Genomic DNA, 24814 nt, shown 5'->3' with positions numbered 1-24814 from the left:
TCCAATCTTTCCAGAAGGAAGAGAACTGCCCTGGGTAATGGGACTGTCCATCATTCCTTGCCAGGTGGGCTGGCTTTGCTTCAGGGAAAAAGTTGGGCAGATTCCTTTACATGTCTGGAACATGTCCAAGGGAGAAAAAGGCCTGAGCTGAATTAGATCTTAATGTCCCAAAGCTGAAGGGAGCTTAGAAAGCAAGAAATCTATACTGCTCATCTGGTCTTGGAGAAGAAAATAACTTAGCTAAGACCTTACAGTAAGTAAAGTGTATCTCTATCTCTATCTCTGTCTGTTTGTCTGTCCATCCGTCCATCTGTCTACCCATTCATCTATCCATCCATCCATCCATCCATCCATCCATCCATCCATCCATCCATCCATCATCCATCCATCCATCCATCATCCATCCATCCATCATCCATCTATCTATCTATCTATCTATCTATCTATCTATCTATCTATCTATCTATCTATCTAACCAGAGCCCACAGTGGGGCTGCAGAAACACAAGCGTCTATGAAAGGTCAAGAGAGAACAGGGAAATGGCGCTTGGGTCCACTTCATCATTAGGTCTAGAAACCATCTTAGGAGCGTCCCGGCTTCAGAGGCTGGGTGGGTCCTTCAGTAACTTCCTCTGAATACTTTAGTATTCTGGGACTGTGCCCCAGGGTCCAGGTCCAGTGAAGGTTACTCCTGTTGTATTTCTTGCTTTGCCTGAAGCCTCTGCTCTATTGCCAGCCACAGAAGTTGACTTTTGCCTTATCTGGGGTATAGCAGATGGCACAGACATGGGGAGCCTTGCTGGAGGATGGCCCAGGTCTGAGAGAGAGGCAAAAGTGTTATGTTCTAGGTGGAGTTCTGGGCCTAGGTGATGAGGCAGGAGAGGATACAGCAATGTCAAGATCTCCTGATCTTGACCCTGGAGGGCTCAGGGACATTGCACTGCTATCCCTGTGATGATGTATTGAGATGGTTCAGACCCAGGGACCCTAGGGCCAGGCTGCATAGATTCCCATGTGGGCTCTGCTTCTTACTCACATTAGACTTGTGTAAGTCATGGGGCAGCCTTGAGCCTCAGTCTCTCAATCAGAGAAACAGCAATAATGGTTGACTTACCTACACTGTAGAACATAGGGAAGAAGATATGAGTTCATTTGCTTGGAGCTCTAGAGCAGGTCTTCCTGCTTCATGAGTACACCAAAGGACTCTCTCTGGAAGTTATTCTGGGTTTCAAAGTCATCACCGAGTGTACTAAAACTATTGTGCCATGCAGAGAGACTCAGTGTCTGTCCCTCAAAATGACCCCTTGAATCCTTAGCTCCCCAGTCACAGGCTTGGCTATGTGTGAGCTCAGTAGATGATGAGTTTGATTTGGCCTTGATCACAGACATCCAGAGAGGAAACAATAGCCCTGACCAATTAAGGTGGGTCACTTGGTGATGTTCTAAGTCACAGACTCTGGAAAACATTTAACAATGAAAAAGAAGTCCCTAGAGCATTACTGTCCAGAATAGGTGATGTTGGAGCAGGTGTGGGAGGGGGGCAAGTTTCAACAGTGCCCCCCTAGAAAGCAACATTTTAAAAGGAGGATTCACAAGTGTGTAGTGGGGCCTGACTGTTCTGTATTCTAGAGAGGCAGGGAATAGCACTGGCTGGGTTTATTTCCCCACCAGTTGCCTGGATTACGTGGTTCTACCTATGATGTTCAAAGCCTTACCAATTAAGGACTTCAGCTCATTCTCTCTCAGACATTTTGATTATACTAAAACCACATTATAAATATCCAGAAAATCATGAAGAGTAAAACCCATCCATAGCTTCCACTAACATTAATTTATTTATTCTGAAATAATCATATTTACTATTTGCTGCTGGAGCCTGTGATAAATACTGGCAAATTATGACTATGCAGACTACATCTCACAGCATCACTTCAGGTGAGTGTGGCCACATTAGAGTTTTTTGTTGGATCGAGAATGGATATGAGAATGGGTCGACCACCGATTGGCCCTGGAGAGGGCTGAACTAAGTTAAACAGTTGTCATTATCCACTGACACCTTTGCCATGACTAGTATGATTGTTACCAGCACGGAGTCTGGAGTTTCATAAACATTTTTTGCAAGCTTATGGCCACACATGGCAAAAAAGATCTAGTATGTTTCTTCTTCTACACACACACACACACACACACACACACACTGGCTGAGATGACTCAGTTTGCCTGTTCTTTAGTTAGGAAGAGTTAAGCCCTTGGGAGATGGCCCAGCAGTTAAGAACACTGTCTTCTGTTCCAGAGTACCTGGGTTCAATTCTCAGCACCCACATGGCAGTTCACAACTGTCTGAAACTCCAGTTCCAGTGTCTTTTCAGATATTCTGTGAGTACACATACTTTCTCAAGAGACCAAAACCTAGCACCCTCTTTTCTTTCTCCCACTGTTTCTTCTATAAAAGGTTGGGAATGTTATAGAATTTCCTATCGTTTTGAAACCAAGAGGCTTCCCATGATACTTACAGGAAACATAGCCTCATACACAATGTTTAACTGCTCATTCTCAGTTTTCTCACTTGTAGACTGGTCACTGCTGGGCTTCGGGGAGAACTCTGAAGGAGATCACGGTGTGAGATACTGAGCTTTGCATACGACTCACAACAGGAGCATTCCCTGTGTCTGGGAGTCGAGACTGCCATCTTGGCTGGCGATGTCTAAGCTCAGATGTCTGATGTGGTTGCTGGCACATGGTGCATGTATGCTTTATTTATTTAGTACTAGACGTGGAGAACCTTGAGCGTGTGTATTTCAAAGGAGGATCAATGAATGCTGGGTTGGAGAATTTAGGAAGGCAGTGGAGGGGCGTGGAGGAGATCCTGACCATCTAACCCCTTAGCTTTTAGGTGCTGGTTAAACTCTGTGTTTACTAACGGCCGAGCGGGAAAGAACCTAAGGGAAGAAGCATGTCTGAGAGAAAGCCGGGGCATGTTCTGTGTCTCGCGTGTTCTTGGGGCTGCTCTATATTTGGATGGTGACTGTCTCAGTTGAGGTTAATCCTCTTTGTTCCAGGCATCCGCCAAGGGATTAACTGCTTTAAACCCAAAGCTTTGCTGGACCCACAATGTGAGCTTTGTGCTGCGGATGCCCGAGATTCAGGGGGTCAATTTCTGCTGACCTAACACACAAGGCCCCTTTGTGGGCATTCGTCCTTGTTTCTTTATGCTAGGGAGAAAGAGAAGGAGGGTCCAAGAGTGGGGGGGTGATTTACTACCGCTGGCAGATTTATGACCCAGAATTCCTGGCTCGAAATTCTCTCCTTTGCTGTAGTCTTCCGTGAGGGAGTTGGGTCAAGAACCTTTGCTGAGAGGGCAGAGCAGTGAATCTATGGGGAAGAGTCTTCACTGGTGCAAATTCCCTACTGTGTTCTAGCAAAGTCTCAGTACGCCTGTGAATAGTCTAGGCCGCGACCGCCTTGCTAATAGATTAGCTGTTTGGAAGCACACAGAAGGGACAAGCTCCACCAGGATTTCTTCTGGCTTTGTTGTGATTAAGATTCATCTCTGGGCTAAGAGAACTCTGCCTGGCCTAGTTGGGGCCTCGCACCTAGACCCAAAGGTCAAAATGTGAAAAGCCAAAATTGCACGTGGTGAGGATAGGGGGAGTTCTTCAAAGGAAACTACCTAAGAAGAGAACATGGTTGCTAGGCAGGCAGACTCCACAGATACTTGCCACCTTGAGCTGACTTCTCCAGCTGAAATAAGGTTCTCAGAATATTAGCTTCACGAGAGAGCATCATAGACTTCTAGCGTCTGACTATTTCTCCAGCTCTCCTCTATTACTTAGGAGCTTGAGTGTTCACAACCATCTTGCTTACTGTAGGATCGCACTAAAAAAACTAAAATGCACAAAAGTAAAAACAGGCAGATTTCCTCCTTAAATTCATTTACCTATATGTCTGTCTGTCTGTTGTATGTATGTATGTATGTATGTATGTATGTATGTATGTAGGTATGTATGTATTTAATGTGCCAGGCACTGGGATCAGTGGCAGGCAGAGAAGGTGTGTGTCATCCCTGTTTTTATGGGGTATATCACAGCTTACTAAGTTATAAGTCTTCTCTGTCTGGTATATAAAGTGTGCACAAACATTCTTAATATTAATCGTTTATTCTATTGTTCAGAATTGCAAGCTCATTTATAACTGGGAGACCCAGATGCTTGATTAATGCACATCAGGGTGCTAACTCCACTCAGAGGACGAGGAGCATCTGCACTGCACTGAGTTACTTAGCAGACGAGCATGACTTTGCACATTCTCCCTGGACATGGAGTACATTGGCAATGGAAGAGTAAAACTCCATCCTGAGACCATGCTGCTTGCCACTGTGTTCCCCCGAGGCTGGGAGAGTGGGTGGCCTTCATTTGTGCTGCTTCTGTTTGCAGGCTGTGAATGGGAGCTGGCACTGCGGGCTGCTTTGTTGTTGTGCGGTGATGTTTGAACAGGGGGCAGCATATTGCTTCGCTATTATCAATTTATTTGTGTAATCCCAGCAGCTGGCAGTGGTATAATAATTTTCAAGTGAGGAAAAAAAACTATTTGCTTAGAGAGAATAAAAATAGGCCGAGAGTGAGGTATGTCACAGATGACAGAATTCACAATGACAGGATTGTTCTGTGGCTAGAATTCCCAGTGGGGTTTTCGAAGTGCAGAGAAGGGTCATGCTTTCGGGAAGGGAAGCCTGTCTTGTCTTCTTTGCATGCACCAGCAGAGCTAGAAAAATGGCCTTAGCTCGTGGGATCTGGTCAGGCTGTTGCTGATGGGGCATCTGCAAGCAGCCCTGCCCGAGACTGAATCCAGAGCTAGTGCCAGAGTCCAGACTTAGGTAGTAAAGTGCCATCTTTTGCCCTTTCTGCTTTGTTGTTGTTCCCTTATGGTAAAAAAAAATATAGTGCATGGAGTCTTCAGAAATATGGTCTTATTATCAACTAGTTGTGATGGGCAACCAGAAGCAATGACAGAAGCCTATATGATTTTAGGGGCCTCTGGGGTCTCATTGACCAACAATTCACAGGGAGGTGGCCCATACCTGGCACTGGGATCTTTGTACAACAATTTATGGCTTCTGGGAGGAGAATTACCCACCTGTGCAGGGTGCTTAACTTCAAGCTTCCTTTTGTTAAATTATGCTCTTAATTAGCTCTCCATATGGGTTTCATACATCCTCAGCTTTGGCTAACTCTCCCAATACTTTTCCTTTCCCTATGCCTGTTTAAACCTTCTCAGCCCCCTCCCCCCCCCAGACCATACTTTCATATCACATGTGCTATCTTCTTTACCTTAAGAACCCCATCTAATGCTCTTTTTCTAGTTTTCTTGCCACTATATACACTCCGGAAACCCACTATCCTTTCCCACTCCCCCTGCTTCTATGGGGGTGCTCCCTCACCCACCCACCCACTCCCTCCCACCTCCCCGCCCTGACATTCCTCTACACTGGGGCATTGAGCCTTGACAGGACCAAGGGCATCTCCTCCCACTGATGCCCTATAAGGCCGTCCTCTGCTACATATGCAGCTGGAGCCATGGGTTACATCCTTGTGGAGAGAGAACATTTTTTTGTTGTTGTTTTACTGAGTCTGTTTTAGCTCACTTAATATTTCCCAGATACATATATCTCCCACAGATTTTATGCTTTTATTATTTATAGTTGAATAAAATTTCATTGTGTATGTATAAAACACATTTTCTTTTTAAAGACATCGTATTGATTCTTTGTGAATTTCACATCATGCGTCCCAATCCATTCACCTCCCATCCCTTCATATCTGCCCTCTGTCCTCGCAACCTCCCCCCCAAAAAAAACTTACTGTGGAAACTAGAGTGTGTCACAGTGTTTCCCACACCATACCCATTTTTCACACTTCTTTACTTGCAAATATTCATTGCAATGAGTCATTGGTCTGTTTCTGCTTCCGCTATACTGTCAATACTGGATTCTCACTGGGACTCTTCTTGGATATCCTGTTGTTGCCCTGTGCCATGGAGATCTTACAGCTTTGGATCTCTAGGACTGGCCCCTTCACAGGCTCCAGCAGTTCATAGAAAAACTATTTATCCATTTGTGCTGGTTAGACACAAACTAGAGTTGCCTGAGGTGAGAGACCCTCGATTGAGGAATTACTCACATCAGACTGGCATGTAGTATGTCTTTGGGCATGCTATTGACTGGAGGCAGGCATGCTCAGCCTTCCGTGAGCAGTGCTGTCTCTAGGCAAATGGGCCTGAGTTGTATAAAAACTAAGATGGACATGCCATGGGGTGGAAGCTAACATGTGGTGCACCTCTGTGGTCTCTGCTTCTGTTTCTCCAGGCTCCTGCTTTGACTTTCTGCTTTGACTCTTCTCAGTGATGGACTGGGAAGTATAAGGCAAAGCAAGCCCTTTCCTCCCTGCATCGGTTTGGAGCAGTCTTTTAATACAGTGGTGAAAAGCTTACTAGGGCATTCATTCATCTGTTAATGGACAGTTGGGCTGGTTCCAGTTCCTTGTTGTGAACAGTTCAGCAATGACCATACATCCACAAAGGCACCGTGGTAGGATACAGAAGCCCTCTACTTTGTCCACTTCTGATTCCTTAAGGTTTTCTAAGAGATAGCAAACTTGGCCTTGGTGCACCCAGGTGTCTGTTAAAATAGGGCTTTAAGGGAAGCTAGACTCTTTGGTATCTCTAACTGATAGCAAGTGCTTGCTCAAGGAAACAAATACATTGCTTTACAAAGCCTGGTGAAAGGCTTCTAGGAAGGGAGTCAGGACAATGACTTGCCCTTGGAAGCCTGCTGATCTGTAATCGTATAAGAATGAAATGGCCGGGGGCTGGGGATTTAGCTCAATGGTAGAGCGCTTACCTAGGAAGCGCAAGGCCCTGTTTGAAAGAGGTCTTGGCAAGTCCCCCAACTTTGGACCATGAAGATAGAATATATATTTACCTTAAAAATTGTTGTGGGCAGATAGCTTAACAGATAATCAATACCTGCAGGGGAAGATGGGTAATAGTGCTGAAGAAATTGTTTCTTTTGGATCCGATGAGGGCTTGGGAAGGTGCAAGGAAAAAGCCTAATGGTTAGGGTAGGAGCAGAAGCCTCTGGGATGCTCCAATGGTAGCTGAATCATAAGGAGGCGGTTGTCTGACCTTAGCTGAGAAGCTCACAGGCATTGGAGAGGGCCAATGCAATAAGGTCCTAGGAAAACTACCTCCAGGCAAGCCATCGGCATCAAAGAGCTGGTCTAAGTAATGGCAGAAAGGAACATCTCCCTGTGACAATTGCAATTCTCATCTTTATTGGCACGTTTCACTTAGTCTTCCAGTGTGAGTGACAAACTGAATCTGCCTCCTCTACCTCTGCCTCTCCTTCACGGCTCTGTTTTGCTCCCCGTTAGCTCCGTGTGGAGCCTTATATCATTTTATATACTGTTTAATGAGCTGTCTGCACAGAGGCAGGGCCTGGGGGTGTGGGCGTGTTGACTGATCTGCTCGGGGGATCCTGGCTCTGACTTAATCCACGGCTTCTGTCTGGCCGGTAGCAGATGGAATCCCCTGCAGGATGCCCGGGCCAGTTGCTCTACTTTTTAGAACAAGGTAGAGACCAAAATACATAAATAAAATGCAGGCAGGGAACCTATCTTTGCAATGAACAAAAGGTTGACATTTCTGGGGAGAGTCAGCTTTCCCCGACGGTAAGAGCTCTCTTTCCAAAGATAAATCCTTTTCTAATTTGACAATCTCTCAGCTTTCGAGAGGAGATTAGATGGCTAAAGTGGATGAAGAACTAAATTAAGATGTATCTAAGGCACTTCACAGCTATGCTGAGCAATTTACTCGTTCTCATGCTTGGTCTAAGCTGCCCAGCGACCTGCCTAGATTTAGCAAAGCGACTCACCCCACTCCTGGCTCTGACTATTATAAACCGAAGGATCAACCCTGTAGTGATCTGTTCCAGTTTTTGTGTTTATAAGGGATTAGGAAATGGCCCACATTTATTGCTGAAGTCTGAGAGGATTCAAGTTCTCCACCTAGGTAGCTGCTTTCTTTATGATTATTATTTTTATGATTGGAAGAATATTTGCTGTGGAAGCACATTTGGTACGTGGGAAACCTTGAGACACAGGTCTTCACTTGTGCTGCTAAGTGGCTTTCCAAAAAGCGTATTCCAACAGTAATGGGAGAGTACTCCGCTTGCACTCCCATGTTCACAGTGACAATAATCATGAAAGGGAGCACCTGCGATTTAAAGAGGCAAAGCCCTGCTCTGCTGAACCTCACAGGTGCCAGTTCTGTTCTCTTCTTATCACCACCCCCTTCCCCACTGCACTCACCTTGGAAACCCATTTGCTGACTGAGTATTCCCAGTGGGGACATCTGAAGTTTCAAATACTGTAAAGTTGAAAACTCTTAGAGCCCCAACATGGCACCTTAGGTGGAAAAATCTCATATCTGTATGTGTGCTTTGTATAGGCTTTATATGTGCTTTATATGTGACAGGATGTTGTAAAAATTACAGGCATGCTAAGAATATTGTATGAAATTGCCTTCAGGCTGTGCATATATGGTGCATGTAACTGGATTTTGTGTTTAGGCTTGGGCCCCTTCCCAAAGACATCCTATTATATATATGCAAATATTAAAACATGTGAAAACCCTAGAATTCTGAAATCATTATTATCATCACTATCATCATCATCTTCTTCATCAGCATTATAATTTTGGCTTCTGTGTATAGCCTTGGCTCTCCTTGAATTCACTCTGTAGACCAGGCTGGTCTCAAACTCAGAGAACTGCCTGCCTCTGCCTCCTAAGTACTGGGGTTAAAGGAGTGTGGCACCACACCCAACTTCTGAAATAGTTCTTGTGGGGGTAGGGACATTCTTCAACCTCTATTTATACTAATATTTAAAAGTAAAATATTGTCAACTTCTGTTGACTTCAGGAGTTTTATCTGAAGATGACTTGCAGTATGTGCTCCCAAGACTCCCCTCTGCTGTGTTCTATCTGTCCTCTCTTGTCTTGTTGATAAATGTCTCATAAATTCAGGGTGTTGTAGATGCAAGTCAGATGAGCACAAAGGCAGACTCTGAGTAAGGAATTATAAAAGAAATCCCTTCCTGCCCTCCTTGAACAGTTAGGTCATGATGCTCACAAATGGGGATCCCAGATGAACTCCCCAGGGACTTTCTGGGAAGCAGGAGTAGCTGAACCCTCCCACGCCCACCTCTCTGGGAGTCTCTCCTGCTGAGTCAGCTCTCTGGTCCCTCCGCCTGTGAGGCATTTGGACCCAGCTCCCTGTACCCTGTTCGCCAGCGCGAACCATGCAAAGGTAGCTCTTCAGTTCCCGCTCTGACTCCTCCATTCCTGATGCTTTTATTTGCCCGATTTGGTTTTTCCAGTGATTTGACCAAACTGCAGGTCACCTTCAAGATACTACAAAGTATCTAGGGCTCATCTTCCCTAAATTTTTGTCTGTTTCTACTCCAAGATCTGAGAAGCTGAACTTGCAGAAAACGGAACAGGATAACCAGGGCCCAAGGTCGGGGAGACTTGGGAGATCTTTATCAAAGGATACGATGTTTCAGTTAGGAGGAGTAAGTTTGAGAGAGACACTGTGCAATGATATGGTGACTATCGTTGATAACTACCTTATTCACGGACATCCTCAGAATGGATTTAAATTTTCTTACCTGCAAAGTGGTTAAGTGCATGGAAGTGCACATATGAATTGACTTTAACAGGCGCTGCCACAATAAATACCAATTTCATCTTTTCTTCCTTTTTTTAAAGAAAAAAAAATAGATGATTTTTCCATACAATATATTCTAATTCTAATTATGGTTTCCCCTTTCCCAACTCTTCCAGAATCCTTCTTACCTCCCCACCCACTCAAATCCATACCGTTCTTTCTCTTTTATTAGAAAAAGGCAGACCTCTAAAAAACCCAAAATTATACAAAATAAAATAAAAACAAATAAACCAGAATACTACAAAACTAACAAACAGAAGAAAGCACCTAAGAAAATGTGTAAGAAACACTTACAGATGCAGAGATAAACACGTTTGAACACACAAAAATTATAAAAGTTCAAAATCGGAAATCATAACATGTAAGCAAAAGACGTGTAAGTTAAAAATGTCCACACAGAACAATATGAGACAAAAGCCTTTCCCAAATACCACTGAGTTTGTTTTGTTTCGGTCATCTACTGCTGGCTGTAGGGCCTGTGGTTTTGTGTACCTAGGGACACTACATTAGGAAAAAAACAAATTTTCCTTTGTGTGTGGCTATCAGTTGGATACAGTTTCTGGGTTATTGATGGGTGTTTGTGTCCACTTCCTCTCTGAGTACTGGGACCCCATCTGGCTTAGGCCTATACAGGCCATGTGCAAGCTACCAGGCAGTGTTTGTGAGTTCACCGTGAATTAACCCTGTTGTAATTTAGAAGACCTTGCTCTTTTGGTGTCGTCTATCCCTAGTGGCTCTTACAATATTTCCACCCTTCTCCTTCAGAGTTCCCTGAGCCCTGAGAGGAAGGATTTGATGACGACAACCCATTTAAGACTGTGTTTTAAGATCTCAGACTCTCTGAACATTCCAGTTGCAGGTCTCCATACTGTTTCCACTCGTTATAGTAGGAAGCTTTTCTGATGAGGGCTGAGTAGACAATGATCTGTAAGTGTATAGTAGAATATTGTTAGGAGTTACTTTATTACTACGTTTCTTTAGCAGAGCAGTAGTATTAGATTTTTCCCCTAGGTCCATGGCCTATCTAATCACAGGTAATTGGCTACCTGAGCTGTGTCAGGCATGGGTTCCATCTTATGGAGTGGGTCTTCAAACCAGCTAGATAGTGGTTGGTCACTCCCACCACCTTTGGGCCACTATTGCACGAGTGTATCTTGAAGGAAGGTCACCATTGCAGACCAAAGAGCTTGTAGCTGGCTTGGTGATTGCTCTTCAGTTATTGTGCAGTGTTCCTCTCAGTACCATCCACTGTAGTCAGTAGGGGTGAAGGCTCTATATAGGCACCATCTTGACTTCTCTATGTCCAGTAATTTATGTAGGTGTTCTCTTCAGCAATAGGGCCTTGCCCTAAGTTTGTGTGGAACAAAAAATAGCCTTAGCAATGGCCTGAGTTGTTGAGGGTGGTGGTGGTGGGGGGTGCATTCCATGGGACACATTTGGCCAAAAACTCATTTAGATTTAATCCATTCCTGGCCCTGAAAGTTTTATTTGGTGATGAGAGATATCTAGTTGGGTCATTGCTTTCTCTGTTACTTGGTCACTCCATTTGTATTTCTTCCACATACATATATATTTTTAAAAAGCTTCTACTGAAGTAGGTTTCCACATGACCCCTCAAATGGCTACTAGTTTTAGCTATCGCTCCCCATACTTCATCCCTTACCCACTTTCCCTTTCTCTGTTTAGTCCTCCCATTAATTGGCTTAATTCCACAATGTATACAAATTTTAAAAGAACATGTCATACATGGTAAATATATTACAATGTCTGCTAGTCATTTAAAAAAATGAAGAGCTTGAAGGAGATGCATTTTGGAGAGGCTTAGATTTATGTGTGGTGGTTTGAATAAAAGCAGCTCACAGAGGCCCATATTTTTAATGTCTAGTCATCAGGGAGTGGCAGTACTTGAGAAGAATTAGGAGGTGTGGCCTTATTGGAGTAGATGTGGCCTTGCTTAAGGAAGTGTGTCACTGGGGTTGGGCCCAATGTCTTTCTCTTCCTTTTGCTCGTGGGTCCAGATGTAGAACTCTCAGCTACTTCTGCAGCACTATGTCTGCCTGTGTGGTATCATGCTCTTTGCCACGTTGATGAACTGGACCTCTGAAACTGTAAGAAAGACAAAAAGCAGCACTCCTCCATGGCCTCTGCATCAGCTCCTTCCTCCAGGTTCCTGCTCAGACTTTCCTCAGTGACGGTTATTACCTAGAAGTGTAAACAGAATAAACCATTTTCTCCACAAGTGGCTCTGGGCATGGAGTTGAGCTCGGGCTCCACCCATTTAATCCATATCCATGGAGTGGTATCTGCGCTTGCTGCTGCTCACGACACACACTGGTGGCTGAGGACTTGTGCCTTCTTGGTTTGATGCTAAAGGAAACATAGTGGTGAAGCCAAGTAACCGCTTCAAGGTTACACTGCCAATTTGCCTGTCAGTTCTGGAAGGCCTATCTCCTACACTTTTAAAGTCCTGCAAGGAAATGAAAGTTATTCCCACAGAACATAGAGGCCAAGCCATACCTTGCCAGACACAGTTGGTGAGCGGTTGAGTTTTGACTCAGCCTGTTAGATTCCTCATCCTATGCTGTCTTTCCTTCTTTCTTTTTTTTTTTTAATGGAGTATGCCTTCACTCAAGCACTCCAGAGATGACCAACGAGAGAGACTGACTGGAAAAAGCCCGGGTTGGCAAATTTGGAAAAGCAAGATTATTGGTCTCCTTTGGGCACACAAAACCTGAAGCAATCCTGAAGGCTGCTGTCCAGAGAGGTCCTTGCAGAGAGCATAGAGAAAATAGGATGCACCATGTTGCTCTGTGTGTCAGCCCACTGAAAGATCCTTGGAGAAATGTTTTCATTATAATCTTGCATTCCTCAACATGGGAAGTTATCCTGGGGTTAAACATCAGAGTGGAAAATTGTGTCCTAGTACTGGTTCTGGTACTGGATCACCATTTTTCTTTACCACACTCATTAAATTATCAAAGTTCTATTAAGATTTGCATGCAATCTTCCAGCCCCAGGACCCATCTGTTCTCGCTATTTATTCTCCAGGGAAGTCACGAATCTGTCATTTGTGAATTTACAGTTTTTCATATCTGTGATGCCAGTGGTGTTTCCTTTGCCAGGCTGCCACGCACAACTCCCCACGCAGGTCTCTTTGGGGAATTGTGAAGCTAATGGCATCTCTTTCCCCAGTAAGTGACAAACCCTCAACTGAGTGTGAGGCACAGCACTAAGTACTAGAGAGCGAGAGAGCAAGAGAGCAAGGAGGGAGAGAGAGAGGGAGAGGGAGAGGGGGAGGGGGAGGGAGAGGGAGAGGGAGAGGGAGAGGAAAGGGATGGTCTGTGGGAAACCTACCAGACAAACCTTCATTCAGTGGATCAGGGCCCCTTATAATTCATATGACTATGGTATGAATCTGATACAAATCACACAGGCTCATGTTTTGAACCTGTTTCTAGCTGTCAATACTATTATGGGAGGCTGTCAAACCTATAGGAGGTAAGACCATACTGGTGAATGTGGGTCACTAGGGAAGGGGCTTTGAAGACTGCACCTTTGATTGGAGAGATGGTTCAGCGGTTAAGAGTGCTTGCTGTACAAACATGGAGATCAGACTTTGACTCCAGCACCTACACAGGAAGCCTAGAGAACTACAAATGCCTGCAGCTGATGCTTTCTGGGGGGCAGAGCTAGGAACATCTCTTGTGTTTTCTGGCCTTGAGCACAGTAGATACAATCTGAGTTACAGGTTCAGGGAGAGATTTTAATTCAGAGGAATAGGTAGGGAGTAATATAGGAGGAAGACACTTGATGCCTTCTTCTGGCCTCCATGTGCATACACACACATGTCCTCCTGCACACATATATGCATACATACTTAAACAGGCACACAGACATACACACAAACAAATGAATCTTGAGGAAAAATTGTAGCACTGCAGATATGACTCAGCAGTTAAGACCACTGGTTGCAGTTGCTCTCCCAGAGGACCTGGGTTCCATTTCCAGCATCTACTTTTGGCAGCTCACAAGGATCTGTAACTCCTGGCCTCAAAAGGCACTGCAAATGTGGAGCACACACATAGATATAGGCAAAACACCCTTACACACACACACACACACACACACACACACACACACACACACCAGCACACACACAAATGTGAAAATATTACAGCCTGGCCTCTGGCTTCAGGTTCATTCTCTACTTCTGGTTGACCCTGACCATAAGCATTTCTGTCCCAGGCTCCTGCCACCATGAATGTTCCCATGCCCACAGATGTTCTGAAATCCTCTGAAAGAGGGAGCCAGAACAAGCTACTCCCTTGTTAAGCCATGAGCCAAAGACCTCTTTTCTTCCTGAGGTTGTTCTGTCAGATATTGTCACAGTGGCTCAAAACCACCCAGCATACACATATAACCTTTCTGCTGTCAGAAATTGCTCCCCCCAGTATTTTATTTAAATATTAATGTAATCCTTATTGCATCTGCCACAGCAACAAAGTCAGAGACTGTGCAGGTTAAACAATAGGAGTTCATCTTCTCATAAGCCCTGTCTCTCTCTGGCTTGTAGGTAGCTGTGCTTTCTTTGTGTTTTCTCACAGTCTTCCCTTTCTGTGTTTTAACTTTCTCTTCTTGTGCATGTAGTAACCATGGGACTGTGCCCATCCTGACAGGCTCATTTTGGCTTCATTACCCCTTTACAGGGCCAGTCTTGAAATAGAATCCTTTTCCAAAGAAGAGGCGGATTGGGAATTCAACAATCCCAATTGTTGAATTGAGAGAGGACATAGTGAGTGTGTGAGTGAAGCTAAAAGCATCTGCTGGGGTTTCAATCATGCCAGGCACTGAACTAGACTTCACATTCATTTCCTTGTTTTCTGAGAAGCATCTCATGGGCCATACAACAATGATCCCATGGCATTTGTATAATTATTATTGTGATATCAGTACACAGGTTAAGGCTTCTGTCAAGATCTCAGGAGTTTAAGGAAAGGGCATCAAGCATAGAGTGGGAAAACAGAGTCACCTTGAAGAAGGAAAGCTCTCAGACTCATTGTTCTTAAATATAACTGGGATGAGGAAATTATAAACAGTGGCAACAATAGTAGTAATGGTGGGTGTTTGGAGAGTGCTGCCTTTGTTTGGCTCATGATTGAATGATTAAAATACATGACTTATTCATAGTCAGAACTCACAAGAACATACCCACCCCTCTTAGAGATTGGTTAGCCTTGTTATCTACAAGGAAATGGTCTTTCTCAGAAGGCAATATTGACTATGTTTTCTAAATGCCACCCAAGGAAGGGCAGCTTTTTGCCAGCTACCTCAGAAATTAGGTTTCATTAACAGTACAGTGGTATTGTGGGCTTTAGGGCAGTGGGCACTTGGCTAGGAACCTGGACATATGACTCATTTGCTTTCTTTAGCTCTGTGACAGTCGCCATCCTGCTATGTAGGGACTTGTTTCTTATGTCAGCATAGTGAATGGCAGAAACTTTACTTTATAAGGGTTGGCATAGTTATGATGTCTCTTTACAGTAATAGAAACCCTGACTAAGGCTGCCTGATTTAGGGCAAGTGTTAAAACCCACCCCAGAGTGTTGTGCTTGTTTCCTGTGGCTACTGCAACACATGACTAGAATCTTAGAGTCTTAAAAAAGGAAAGGTTCCTCTTACGAGTCCAACCCGAATATCAGATAGCAAAAATGAAGGTATTTGGAGAATTGTATTTCTTCTGGAGGCTTCAGAGAGGAAGTCTAGTCTCCTGTCTTGGCCAGCTTCTTGAGGCCAGCTCTATTCCTAGGCTTCAAATGTAGAAATGTAACATTTTCAATTCTCTTTTGGATTCCAGCCCTCCTACCTCTCTTATTTTACTCACCAGAATCCTGTGGTTGCAGAGCACCCTCCCAAATGACCTAGAATAATCTCTCCATCCTTAACCATGCCTGAAAAATAAGGTAAATATTAATAGATTTTTTTTGGTTTTAGATATGTAAATATTTGGGCAGCCACCATTATGCCCACTATAACTGCTCAGTTAGATCAGCCTCATAAATAAAATCTCTCCTCGGCTATAAAACAACCAAAGACAATGCACAAAAGGAAGCCTGGAGGGCAGCAATGTCTTCTGGGTAGATGCAAAGAGTCTCTGACCAATGCCAGCCTGCCAAATAAGGAAAAAACAAAACTGCTAGGCACCATGACCAAATGTTCCAGGACTGAAAAATTGGCTTACTACTGAAAGTCAATCTCAGTGATAGAACATACTGGTAGAATGAAGACTAAAGAAACCCATGGGGCCATCTCAATCAATATAAAAAGACCATTCGTTTGGTCAAATTCAAAACCTTTTAATGCTGAAAATATGGAGGTCTAGAACTACAGTTCACCAATCTACTAAAGGGCATCTGTGATGAATCCACAGAGAATGCAGTACAGCTAGTGTTGAAAGACCAAATGTTCTCCCTTTGAGATCAGAGCAAGACCTGCCTGCCAATTGTACTTCTATTCAATATTGCAGGGCACATAACATGGACTTTGGACTCAAAGAACTTAGACTCAGATGCTAGTTCTGTCAAGCCATATGTTTTCGGTCAATTCACTTAACCTCCCTGAGCTTTCTCCAGATCTGTGTTCTCCTTCAAACAACGAGATAATGACTATGTCTCTATCGCAGAGTTTTATGTGAGGACTACATGAACGTCAGGCTTCTGGTGCTGAGCTGGGCATATGGCACGTACTCTGAAACTTTCTCTCTCCTGTTTCCCATGGCTCTCACTTTTTTTTTTTTATTAACTTGAGTATTTCTTATATACATTTCAAGTGTTATTCCCTTTCCCAGTTTCCGGGCAAACATTCCCCTCCCCACCCTCCCCCCATTGCCGCCCTCCCCCCAACAGTCTAGTTCACTGGGGGTTCAGTCTTAGCAGGACCCAGGGCTTCCCCTTCCCCTGGTGCTCTTACTAGGCTATTCATTGCTACCTATGAGGTCAGAGTCCAGGGTCAGTCCATGTATAGTCTTTAGGTAGTGGCTTAGTCCCTGGAAGCTCTGGTTGCTTGGTATTGCCGTTCTTCATGGCTCCGGCATGCTGTCTCCAGAGGCAGAACTCAGGTATAACCTGTGTGTATTAGAAAACAGAAAGTCATAAGTGTTTACCAGGATGTGTGTATTGACTCTGCAAAGTTGTCAGGCTCAGTACTAGGTCTCTGAGCTTTTCATTTCTTTGTCATACACATAAAAGTGGGGGAACATTTTATGGACTGCTGAGAGACTCAGAAGAAGATGGTGAATCATGGCATTTGGCGCTCTGCAGAGAAAAACATCCTGAGGTATTTGAGCCCATCCCACTGGAAGAAAGAAGGCACACCTGGGAGAATTCTTGTCTCTGTTAGGTTCAATGTCCTACCCTGGGGGGGGTGGCTCAAATCAAATCTAGGATTGTTTACATCTTCTGGGGATGAATCTCATCACCAGCCCCACTCAATTGTCTGCTGGAGACTCCTACCCTTTCCCAGAAACATGTCTGTCTCTTCCACAGTGACTCACCCTGAGGCTGTTCTTGGAGAAAGTAGGATTCGAGAGCAGGAGGATGTGTCAGAATCTGAAGGCTGTTCTGCTCTTTCCTTTAGAATTGACTTCACAGCTCTTAACAGTGAGCTGTCTGCAAAGTCTGAGAAAGCAAACTGACAGGACTTCCCAGGATCAGTAGCCTGCTTCTGCTGGAAGCTGAGATCCCTGCATTGCTGTATACAAACCTCCTGTCCTGCCAATGGACAACTTAGCAATGGTAAATTCTGTCAGTGCTCATGTGCGTATGTAAGACCTGGGATCAAGTTATTTCAGTAAGTGTTCAGCATGCTCTGGAGTCAATGTATGACATAGTTTGATAGGACACGGAGGACATCCATATAGATGTCCATCTCCTAAGACAGACTGAGATGAAGATATGCCAAAGAGACAAGCCAAGGACTGTACTGACAAAAAAAAAAATCAGCTCTCTGGAGTTGGAGCTAAGGGAGGAGGGAGCCAAGGGAGGTGGTAGAACCAATAAAACGAGTGTGTGTGTGTGTGTGTGTGTGTGTGTGTGTGTGTGTGTGTGTGTGTGTATGTGTAGTGGGGGAAGCTCAAACTGAGGCTTGGCCTGATTGCATGGGCGTGGCTGCAAAGATAGACAGCAGTAAAGGGGAGGTAATGAAGACATGGAGGTCGAGCATGATGAACCCAGCACAGACCATGCTCCTGTGCTCCCGGGGACAGCTTGAGGAAGTTGGTAGGGGATGTAAAACTCCTAAAGGATATTTTTGAAGCCATTGACTTGGTCCCATGTGGTCTGTGGACAGAATTACTTCATGATTTGGGACCCACATCCTGAAGTCAGTTAGCCTTGTCACTTTAGCATGGGAATGTCCTTCCTCAGCCTCTGTGTCCTCACCTGTGAAATAGAGGGACAAGTGGGGGCTCAGGGAGGTTTGAGTGGGATGGTAAAGAGCTTTGTTGTCTCAGTGCTTGATGCTCAGGAAGGTTTTGGCAAAGGGAGCTCATACTAACAACCTAATTCTAAAGGGATGCCTATGGGAAGGTGTCTTAGTCAGGGTTTCTATTCCTGCACAAACATCATGACCAAGAAGCAAGTTGGGGAGGAAAGGGTTTATTCAGCTTACACTTCCACATTGCTGTTCATCACCAAAGGAAGTCAGGACTGGAACTCAAGAGGGTCAGGAAGCAGGAGCTGATGCAGAGGCCATGGAATGATGTTACTTACTGGCTTTCTTCCCCTGGTTTGCTCAGCTTGCTTTCTTATAGAACCCAAGACAATCAGCCTGGGATGGTACCACCCACAATGCACTAGGACCTCCCCCCTTGATCACTATTGAGAAAATGCCTTACAGCTGGATCTCATGGAGGCATTTCCTCAAGGGAGGCTTCTTTCTCTGTGATAACTCCAGCTTGTGTCATCACACAAAACTAGCCAGTACAGGAGGGCAGAATGGATGAGTTGGAAGGAAAGGAATTGCAGACCTGGACCATGTGGGCAGTTGCTGCCACTGTGTAGATAAGCCTGGCTGAGGTCCAAAGCTGGGCAGCAGTGTGGGAAGAAGGAGAGCCAACAATGACTAACACTGGTACAGTGGAAGGCCTAGAACTTGGCAAGTGTGGGGAAGAGGTTGAGGAAAGTAGCTGGACTCAGCCAACTGAAGATCCCAGGCAAGCACAGCAGGGAGGATGGACAAAGAATTGCATGTTGGGATTTCATGGGCCCAGTGGGCACCAGAGTGAAGTCTTCGAAAATCCACTAGTGTGATCAAGGTGGGAGTCATAGGTACAGCTAGAACTGAAAGTCTGGCTGAAATCACCCAGAGAGACAGAGCAGAAGCAGAGGCTAGAATCGCCATGCACAGAACGATGAAGGACAAAGACCGAGAGAAAGACGTGCTCAGAAGGGAGGAAGAGGGGAGCGAGGGGAGAGCTGGCAGACAACTTAAGGAAGGAAGGGAGTCTGCATTGTGGCTCATGGTTTAATTGAAATAGCCCATGATGGTGGGGAAAGCAGAACAGTAGTTTAGGACTCTACAGTACATCATGCTCAGGAAGTTATGGCTCCTGGGAGCATTTCTGTGACTATAGGATCCTCACAACCAAGAAGCAGACATTGGCAGGAAACAAGACCAGGTTATAACTTCTAAAACCTTCCTCTCCCCAAGCAATCCTCTTCTTCAGGCTAGGTCCCACCTCTTAAAGGTTCTATAGCCTTTCCCAAAAGCACCACTAACTGGGGTCCAAGTATCCAAACATATGAGCCTGTGGAGATGTTTCAGGGATTATGGACATCTAGAAGCCATGCATGATAGCTCTTCATGGAACTGGCACCATTTTACTTAAGCACAGGGAATAGAAAAGGCAAAACGCTTTTGGAGATCTGCACTGCCTCTATTGGACTCTCTTACACACCTCAGGAGAGGCCATATCACCTTTCACAATTTTGGGATGGGGAAACTGAGTTCAAAATGCTAAGTGACTCGAGTAGCATCACACATAAGGGAGGGGTGGAGGCAGAGAACCCTCTGCAATTTGTAGGAATTATTTTTTTCGTCTACATCTCAGGTCTAAGGTACAAATTTGGTCTCAGGGCTATTTAGATAATAAAGGAGAACATTTCCTTTTGTATCAGATGGATCAGCGAGGTTAAAAAAAAAAAAGAAAAAAGGGAACAGAACTGAGCCACCACCTGTCTGTTCCACTGCTTGGAGGTAATACGTGTGGGAACTTTTTCTTTTTTTGAGCTGTCTGCTTAAATGCACAGGAATTGACAAATTCTAATGATAGTCTATTTTGGAGGGAGTGTTAAATTATTCAGAGGCAGGCACAAATAGAATGTCTCCAGCAGCCTTGACTTCCTGCTTGAACTTGCAGATGTCAATTTGCTGAATTTTCCGAGGGTCTGCAGATGAGGCTCTGGCCAGGGAGGAGACAGGCTTCCACCCAAAGCCCTGGAAGAGAGTGCTGGGTGGACGCTGTCTGGAGTCTGTAACTCTAAACCTCCAGCCCCACCCCACTGCATTTCTAGTCTCTAAGCTGCAGGGTCACTTGGTTCATGGTAACAAAATCCTGGATTTGGCATGTCTGGTTGCTTTTCTTATCTCTGCATGGGTGTCAGGGAACCTCCTAGGTGTCTAGACCACAGGGAGCTAGACCCAGGGCAGTGGTGAACATATAGGGTTTTACGGTCTCTGGGATCTGCAAGGCCTACATATGCAGAAGGCTATTTTACATCATAGTTTAAAAAGTGTGGGGTGTTAATGTTCCTTATAACTGCTTCTCTCTCTCTCTCTCTCTCTCTCTCTCTCTCTCTCTCTCTCTCTCTCTCTCTCTCTTTCCAATGCTCATCATCTGCTTTCCCAGAAACCTTTGTTCTTGGGAGGAAGTAGCAAAGATTCTGGGTGTATTTAACATAGTTCTGATTTTTGGCCCTTTCTATGGAGATGCTTTGAAGGAGACAGAGCAATCAGGTAGCTTGCAATGTCGAATGGCTATTTAATTTGTAAACCAAACCAGGATACCCAAGAGAGTGAAAAGGAGTTTTCTCTAATAATGGTTTCGTGGCAGGAGGCACTGTCCAGAGTAACTTGGGAGGATGGCCACACTAGAAAGAACAGAGCTTTGGAAAAGACTGTTTTCATTCTTGACTTAAGATACTGTTTCCTCACTGTGAAGTTGTAACTTGCTTCTAACGGTCAGATTGACACAGTGTCCTTCATGAGCCAGGCTCAATGCCTAGTGAGTATATTGTGATTCTCAACTTGACATGATGTAGAATTAACTCAGAGACAAGCCCGTGGGCATGTCTGAAGGGATCTCTAGATTGGATTAATTGAAGTAGGGGGTCCTGCCCTAAATGTAAGTAAACTGAGCACCAGAGTCATTGTCTCAGCATCTGACTAAGGATGCAGTGAGATCAGCTGCCCTCTGTTCCTGTTGCCGTGGCATCCCTGCTGGGCTGGACTATGTGTAGGGCAAAGTCGACCCTCCTCTGCTTAAGTTGCTTTGGTCAGCAGCTGTGTGTGTGTGCATGTGTGTGTCTGTATTTGTGTATATATATATGTGTATATATTTTTTTCTTAAAAACACCAATAAAAAACAACAATAACAAAACTTTCTCTACATCAAAATCCATCCCTTGGTGTTCAGCAGGTGAAGTAGAACTCTCGCTGTTCTTGCTGCCTGTCCCCTCTTTGCTTATATCCCAGAAATAGAGAATCAACTCCGTCTAGATCCTATTGGGTTCCATAGAGCGGTTTCTCAATTGCTTTTCATCTTTTTTATTACCTCTCAAGGGATCTTTTTAGATCCTTGTCTCTGTGCTAATTGCCATGGTTATCAGTAAATTTTAATAGCAGGCTGGGCACAGTTCACATACGTGTAATTCAGGCTACTGGCAAAGCCAGTGTGGAAGGGTCCCTTGAGTGAGGAACTTAGGGTCAGTCTGAGCAACATAGGGAGACCACCCATCAAAATGAAGAGAAAAATTCATACCAGATACAGTGTGCATGTGTTCATGTGTATTGGGTATTTGAGGAATTACCAACCCCTGTGATAGCTAGGGTATTTATTTGAAGCTTCCCCCTTGAGGAGCCAATTGTCCCACCCCCTCCAGGAGAACTGGCTTTTGGCCCCTCCAAGCAGCATCCTGCATTGACCCAGTGTACTGTTTAGCACCATCAACTTTCACTCTTCCCACTTGGTCTCAGATCCTCCCACACAAGGAATGTACCGCTTCTCTGCAGAAGCTTATCTCCACAGTGGGGGAGGGCAAGCCGTGGGGAGGGAAACTGCGCAAGATTAGGTGTGTTCTCTCTAAACCCTGCGGCAACCCTGTGAGAAAATCCTTCCCTGATGGCGGAAGTCCAGGCTCGGGGTGGGTAAGTCACTGCGATTTTGCCGTGATTTTGAAGACCACATCTATGCTACAAAAATAACACCCCGCCTGTTTCTTCATCCATAAGGCCAGGCAGCAGGCGATGGTGGAAGGCAGCAGTTTTTACCAAGCTTCTGCAAAGAGCCTGGTGTTCGCTTAGGTGCTTTTTTTGTGTCCTTAGCTCCTAGTTTGTGTCCTTGTTCTGTGAAGGGTAGAAATGTTACAGTTTCAGAAATTAAGGGCGGGTTTGCAGTGGCTCTCCTGTCAAAGTTCATAAAGCAAGCAGCTCGCCAGGGGCTGGCTTATATCCTGGGTCTCTCTCTCTCTTTCTCTTTCCCCAAACTCTTTTCTCTACCCATCTTATCATGGCTCCCAGGAGATAGGCATCCTAGCTCCCTATGCAGGAGGATGAGACCCATCACATGGCTAGATTTTTTTTCTACTGCCAGTCTTTACATGTGTAAACATTCTATACACAGCATTAAAAAATTAGCATTTCCTAATTGTTCATACTAGTAGGATCTATTGAGATCAAATGCAGCCCCTTTCCCTCCCCCACCCATGTTCATTGTTTCTGGTGTGGTTAGATGTGAAGATAAATATAAATCACAACGCTCTGTAAATTACTCTTTTCACAGATTTCCCCTATCTACAAATCCTGCGTTAGATGCTACTGGTCTCTGAAATGCCAAGAAGTGATTTGTGTTACTTGGAGATAATCTAGCAGGATGCTTTTAGGAAGCCACCTATAGCTTCAGAGTATAAACCTCAGATATAAGTAGGATCAGACAGGCCTGGCCTAGCAGGCTTCTGGGAGGTCTGATTCAGGGTTAACACATTTGACAGTCAGAACAGAAGGAATTAGTCTGTGGGTGGCTAACTCTCCAGGGGCCTTTGGTGTATTCTTGGAGAAAGAACTTTTCCATGCATGCTGATCTCAACTGGCTAAGCACCACCAGGGAGCACACAGCCCTCTGTGATGCGCTGGTGCTGGCAGAAGAATGGCAGTGCAGTGAGGGTCTTGGGAGTGGTTGCATTGATCTAATTTGCTGAGCCTTAACCTGACAGTACTGTAGGACCAGGCATTCCTTCCTTAGAGATCAGCCAAGTGTGGTTTCCTTCTCAGTATGCCTGTCTCCTAGGATCATGAATGCCTGCTTTCTTCTCTGGGAGAGAGAGGAATGGTGAGACTGCCATTCTTGTCAAGCTTGAGAGGCATTGAATGTGGTCATATGGGCTCCAAAGTAGGAAATCATGAAGAAAGAGTGACAGCTTTGGCTGGAATCATGGGGTTTGAGTGGTTTCCCCACTCAAGCTTACCCTGTTCTTTTGCTGAACCTGGACCTTGTTAATTGACTAGACTGTCTGGTTGGCAAGCTTCAGGGATCCATCTCTTCTCAAACCCCTCAGTGGGTCTGGGATTTAAGAAGTGTACCTTGCTTTTGGTGGGTGTTACATGTTCAAATTCAAGTCCTTGCACTTCTATAGCAATCACTTTTCCAATCGAGCATTTGATCTCTTGAGAAAAGTGGAATAACATTACTAGGAAATAGCAAAAACCAAAGCAACAGTGCCAATAACATTAATATAAACATTAATATTAACATCAATCCTAATATTACCCATAATCCTAGCTTGAACATAACATTAACCTTAACTATAACCCACACATACCCTAAACCTAAATCAAATGCCTAATCCCTAGCCCTAACCCCAATCCTAACCTTAAACCCAACTCTAGCACTAATCCCAACCTAATCCTAACCAGTGAGTATTATTTTGAACAGGTCTAATAAGACTTCCTGTGATGACAGAAACATTTTGCATGTGTACGTGCACAGAATACATGGGGAGCCCAAAGGAACTTGCTAGCATCTTGTGAGAACATTTGAGATAAGATTTGTGTGACTGAGGAACCGAGTTTTACACTGCATTGATCTGCAGTAATTCAAACTCCAATAACCTCATGTGCCATGGGCTACAGCATTGGGCAGAGCAGCTCTAGATCTATCTTGTCAATACATGGGAGGCAAGGGCAACAAAAACACATTGAAAGACATCACAGAGACAACACAGTGTATTCCAGTAAATGGAAGCAAACTATCTGGTTTCACAGTCAATAGGGTGAGGTAGTCTGGGGACCATCTAAGTCACCAAAGAAGAGATATAGCCACCAATGACAAGGTATAGAACTTAGTCAGCACCTAATCTGAACAAAGAGATGAAACCCTAGTAAAACTACTGAGAAACTTGGACTCTGTATATTCAATGATATTACAAAATTACTTAGATGTGATAAGGGTCAGTGGATTTTAAAAAATGTATCCTATTATTATTATTATTATTATCATTATAGTTTCGTTATGTGGCCCCCACTTGCCTGAAACTCTCCTTGTAGACCAGGCTAGCCTCATTCTAGAGATTTGTCTGCCTCTTTCTCCTGAGTGCTGGGATTAGAGGTCTGTGCTACCATGTTGGGTTCAATTCTTATTCTCGAGAGCTTGTTTGGAGGATCTGGAATGGAAGCATAGTTACTCTTGTGTCTTTGATTAAGAAATAGTCTAGAGAACACCAACCTCTATCACCAAGTGTGCAGCTTCAAGAGGGATGCCCATGAA

At 44.6% G+C, this 24814-nt stretch overlaps 1 protein-coding gene across 6 annotated transcripts in view; it reads left to right on the top strand.

The window, feature by feature from the left end:
* Sv2b (synaptic vesicle glycoprotein 2b) overlaps nucleotides 1-24814 on the top strand; it is a 174191-nt gene that overhangs the window by 7671 nt on the left and 141706 nt on the right. The window contains exon 1 of one of the 6 annotated variants that reach the window (XM_087589193.1): nucleotides 15635-15740. The gene's annotated coding sequence lies outside the window, so the exon portion shown is untranslated. 6 annotated transcript variants of the gene reach the window in all.

This window comes from Rattus norvegicus, chromosome 1 (assembly GCF_021556685.1).
Source record: "Rattus norvegicus strain SHRSP/BbbUtx chromosome 1, alternate assembly SHRSP_T2T, whole genome shotgun sequence".
NCBI classification, from domain to species: Eukaryota; Metazoa; Chordata; class Mammalia; order Rodentia; family Muridae; genus Rattus; species Rattus norvegicus.
This window is presented reverse-complemented; position numbering and strand designations above follow the sequence as displayed.